We start from the raw sequence: 5939 nt of genomic DNA on the forward strand, positions 1-5939 counted from the left end.
CTTTCAATATACTTCACCAACATCACAATTTAAATGCATCAATTCTCCTGCAATCTTCATTATTCATTGCCTAGTTTCACATTATTCGTTAGCCAATTTCAATAAAACAAATGGTTACTAGACATGTGAACTTTCCCAGAAATGCAGTTGACCATGTCTGTGGGACAAGACAAGGAGAAGTACGACATCAGCAACTACAACTGGCTGGAGGCGGACTGTGGAACAGATAATCAATTGCTTATATGTAAGTTCAGGGTAAAGCTGAGGAAACTTTTTTAAAGTCCATGAAACCTGAAATATGACCTTGAATCTATCCAACCTGAATTTCAAGATCTCAGGAACAGAATCAATGCATTGACACTAATGACAGGAAACCTGATAAGCTGTGTGAGGATCAATAACTTCATACATGAAGAAAGGTCATTAAAAAGAGAAGAAATAAAGAAAAGGTTGGGGGTGATGTTAGAAAAGACTCTGAAACCTGTTTTACATCACAAAATAACTAAGGATAATTGGGGAAAAATGCAAAGATCTGGGCAGAGAATTTCAAAGGCAAAGTAAAATACTATAATGAAATGGGAAAATATCTAGAGCTAGAAAACCTAAAAGGAAGCACATGTTTGGCATATTTTACAGTGAAAGGACTAAGCCAAAAATCAAGCCTTACATTGTTACATTGATAGAGTCTATGGACAAAATATTGAATTATGCAGGAAACCTAAAAAGAAGATGGGAAGCACACACAGTCACTATACCAAAAAGAACGAGTTGACATTCCACCATTTCTGGAGGTAGTATATGAAGAAGTACTGAAGGAAGAAGTCGAAGCTGCACTAAAATTATAAGCCCAAAACGGGAAATGATGAAATCCCAGGCAAAATTTTTCAGTCAACTGAAGAAACACTAGAAGAACTCAAACATAACAACAAATTTGAAGCCGGCAGTAGACCAGGCTTTGCCTCATTCTGTCATACATGGGGACATGAGTTGGAACTGATCTGATGACACCTTAAAACAACAGAAGACAGACCTGTTAATACAACCATAATTCAAAGATTTAATTTTTAATTTAATTCTGTTTTCTTATTTCTGTTCCATTGGACTATGTGTTTTCCAACAACAAACGTTGGAGACGGTGAGGTGAGATTGGAGCCCTTATCCACTGTTAGTGGACTCATAAATGCATACAGCCACTGTAGAAGGTGATATGGCAAAACCTAAAAGAGATGGCAATTTAACTACCATGTGACCCAGCAATACCATTACTGGGTATATACCCCAAAGAAATAAGAAACAGATTACAAATTGATGTTTGTTCTCCCATGTTCATTGCAGCACAGTTCATAATAATAAGAAGCTGGAAATAGCCTAAATTTCCATCAGTAGAAGACTGGATAAAAAAAATTCTGGTATACACACAATGGAATAGTACACATCCCTGAAAAACAGTGATGAAACATCTCCAGATGTGGAGGGATCTGGAAGAGGGATCTGGAAGATCTGCTGAATGCAGGTAGTCAAGCAAAGGGGACAAATACTGTATGAGTCCATTGCAATAGGAACAAGCAGCAGAATGGGCACAAGCTCAGACTTTAGGGCATCCAGTCTTCTGGATGCGGGGCAGACAGCCTGGTAGAGAGCCTGACTGGTGACAAGGTACTACACCCCATCTGTTCTAGGTAAGTATCATGTAGGTCAATTGACAGGAGAGCAACTCACTCAGCTGGGATCAAATAGTTGGGGTGGAGGTGGGGGAGGAGATGTTGTCTGCTGAGTGGTTGCCAGGTGAATCTGTGGTGAGGTTCCCCAAAGAGTGAGGCAACCCTATCAGAGGGATGAGGCCTACTGATGGAGGGAGCACGGGGGAGAGAGGTGAAGGAAACCACGTTTGGGGGAGCATAGGCGCATGTCTATTGGCGGGAGGGGTCGAAAGGCTGACTTCCAGGTGGTAAGAGGAGAGCCTGAGGAAGATTTTAGGGAAACTAGGTGTGGAGTGTCTTTGGTTGTGTTCAGTGGGTGGGCACCATTGAACTTGGGCATCTGGTGGGGAACCCAGGTGGGGTACCATGGAATGCTGGGGCTCTGAGTCCTGGGTCTTCACCATGCATGATATGCTCCAGAGGCTGCATCTGTGAGATCTCACGTGGGAACCCCACTGGGTAAACTGAACTGTACCTCAGACACACTTATAACCTGAGAACTTAAGTAGGAAAATACATGGTGTCTGAAGAAGCAGAAGACAGCTGTAAAAAGAGTGGTTTACTGTTGGTTGTTGGATGAAAAACATTGTGCTACATCAACTCCCTACATGCTGTATTAAGATATGTATTATGCTGGCAATCCTGTGGTGGACATTCTGTTTTATTTTGTTTATGCTTGTATATGGTAGTTACATAATACCACATAGTATGTAGTAGTTACATAATAAGGTGTCAATTTGGGACTTAAGAGGATTAAGAGTGAAGGGGTGAAGTCTAGTCTGTCAATCAGATCATAGCCAATGAGGCCTCTGTGTGGGCATGGCCTTCTCCTGAGAATTCTGGGAAATCCTGTAATCATTCTTGGAGGAAGGAGACACACTCTCTCTCTCTCTACTCACTCCCTTGGAGACTTTACTGAAAAGACAGACTTCCTGCGAGACATCCCTGAGGAGAAGCCACATGAACCTACCCTGATACAACCATACCTCGGGAGCCAGAGAAGCCATATAGAGAGCCCTACCAACGCTGAGATGCTTATAACACTACTGGATCCACAAGACCTTCAATCTCTGGCCTCTGTTCCTCCTGCATTCAGCATCATTGCATGTATTTCATGAATCTTAAGAGGACTTTATAGATTGGTATTGGACATATGAGCTAATATTGGACTTCTGGACTTGATCTGGACTGGGCTGGGAGGTTTTCTCAATATTCAATTGCTCTTATATATCAACCTCTTTCTTATATACATATGAGTGTCTATGAATTTGTTTCTATAGTCTACCCAGACTAACACAATATATTAGAGTGTATGCCGGAGATGCTATGGCATTGGGGTCACTCTCTTGACATTGTGTTATTTGTTTTTCTGTAAATGAAACTCAGGATTGATGAGCCTATAGGGACAGTAAATAGAACAATGTTTGGGGAAGTGTGTGTGGCATGTGTGTATGGGAGTGTATAAAGGAGGTGAGGGAAATAAAAAGGAGATGATATCAAGGAGTCCAGGAAGGAAAAGTATGGTTGGAGACTGATAATGGAAGCAATCGTACAATTCTGATTGACAGGATTGAACTATGGAATGGTATATGTATTAACTACCAATTAATAACAAAAGGAGGGAAAAAAGCATAGATCCAGAAATGTGTTTGGGCTCTCACTAAACCCTAGCTCCAACTTAAGAGCAACTAGTGCTTGCATCATGGCCCTCTTCCATATTCATGCTCAGCAAGAGAACACAGAATAAACAAGGTCTATAGAAAAATGTGGTAAATATTTTAGATGGTGCCTGGCTATCAGATAAAATAGCATCTGGGGGGGTTAAAGGCTTGTCACAAAACAAGCAGCCATCTATGGGAGATATCAACCAAGTAGACATATAAGAATAACACCATCATCAGTCATTAAAGGACTGGAATCCATATAATCCAAAGTCAAAGGTGGGATCAGTATCAGAATCTAAATTGTGAGAATCCAGAGTGTGATGGATTACAGTGGTAGCCCAAGAATCATTTGTGGATCTATATAGGAAATAAAAACTCCCCCTATTTAAAATTGAAAGTTGGGATGAAAATGGTCACTAAACAGAGAGCTTGGGAAAGATGAGTATAGAAGATCAAAGGCATAAATCTTATTTGGACAGTTAAAATTTTGTCAGTAGATGCCCCCTATGTCTAGAAACTGATTGTGGTAGCAACTTTACAATTCTACTTACTGTTACTGAAAAGTGGAATGATATGTTATATGCTTAATATCCCAATTAGTAATATTTTTAAAAAAATAAATATATCTTGGGAAGAAAAAATATCAAAGTATTTTTACTGCCTTCGTGTATAATAAATTTCGAGGAAGTGTGAGGTCTCCTATTTTGTTCTTCTTTAGCAGTGTTTTACTTATCTGTGTTTCCTTACATTATAAATTTGGTGATAACCTTTTCCACCTTATTAAAGGATGATGCTGGTGGGAAAGATCATTAGTATTACTTGCCACACTGACATGAAAAATTATAAGAACCACATGATAATATTGATAGATGTGGAAAAAGATGCTGGACAACATCCAACACCCATTCCTGTTTAAGACACGCAGGAAGATAGGAATGGAAGGAAAATTCCTCAATATTATACAAGCTATATATTAAAAAGCAACACCCAACGTTGAAAACAATGGAAAAAGGAAGAAAACAATTTTACTGAAAAGGGGGAGCACACAAGGATTCCTTGTCCCCATTCCTATTTAACATCATACTGGAGGTCCTAGGTAACAACATAAGACAAAGAAAAGGCATCAAAGGTATTCATCTGGAGAAGGAAGAGACACAACTATCATTATTTGCAGACAATAGGATTTTATATATCGAAAATTCCCGAAACTGCACAAGTGGATTATTGGAAGCAATAGAGGAATACGACAGTGTGGCAGGATATAAGATCAAGAAATAGAAGTCTATCAGACTGCTTTACACATCAGACAAGATCACAAAAGAGGCAATTAAAAAGGTAGTCAACTTTACAATAGCCAAGCACAAATTTAAATATATAGGGATATACCTGACTAAAAAAAAAAAACACAAAAGATTTGTACGAGGAAGAATTGAGAACACTGTTAGAAAAAACCAAGAGGGACCTCAACAAATGGAAGAATATCCCATGCTCACGGATGGGAAGACTCAATATAGTAAAGATGTCAGTTCTGCCTAAGGTCCTACATAAGTTTAATGCTATCCCAAGACGAATACCATCATCCTTCTTCAAAGAATAGGATAAACTGATTACCTTCATATGGAGAAGGAAGAAGCCCAGAGTTAGCAGAGAACTCCTCAAGAAGAAGGACAAAGTGGGAGGGCTTGTTCTACCTGATTTTAGAACATATTATACAGCCGCATAGGTCAAAACAGTGTGTTACTAGTATGACGACAGATATTTAGATCAATGGAAAAGAGCTGAAAACACAGAAATAAAAACATCAGCATACAGACAACTGATTTTTGATAAGGGCCCTAAAAATATCAAATGGGAAGAGGACGCCCTCTTCAAGAAGTGGTGCTGGCTAACTCACCCAAGGGAAGGGTATTGTTTATATCTCCACAGGAAAAGAGGGACCAGACTTCAACCCAGTGCTCCAGATGTGAATGCAATATGCCAGAATTGAGTAGGAAACCAGTGGAGAGGTCTGAGGGGCCGGCCCCAATCCCAACTACTTGGACACCTTCTCTTGCCCCCAGAAGAATTAATTTCAGAGGACATCACTAAAGCTGCAGCTCAGGGAGAGGGACATGTCTGATGAGAGCACACGGGAGCAAATAAAGGGGGAGGAAGAGAGAGTGGAACATATCCTGGCCCACCAAGCCCTGAGGATGCTATTTCTGCTCAGAGCAGCCAATCCACAGAGAAGAACATATGGCTGGCCCCATTAAGAGACACAACATCCATCACTGACCCATAGCCCTACAGGGGACAACACTGGAGACACAGTGTGGGAATTGCACCCGATATCATCCCACCACACCGAGTCAAAACACTAAGGGGGTGCAACAGAACAGCAAGGGGAACAGAGCAATGAAATCCACAAGGAATACCAAAAAGAGACTTTAGTGCCAGGGCATGGCACCCCATTAGACTCCACTGGAAAACACTCCTAAAGGCCAACAAACAGTCCTTGAACTAGCTACAAGATTTTCTTTTTTATTATTGTTGTGTGTTTGGGGTTTTTTTGACATTAGCCTTTTTGTTTTTGTTG

The sequence above is a fragment of the Echinops telfairi genome, unplaced genomic scaffold (assembly GCF_000313985.2).
Source record: "Echinops telfairi isolate 266 unplaced genomic scaffold, ASM31398v2 ScPeMD7_7469;HRSCAF=8507_1, whole genome shotgun sequence".
Taxonomy (NCBI): Eukaryota; Metazoa; Chordata; class Mammalia; order Afrosoricida; family Tenrecidae; genus Echinops; species Echinops telfairi.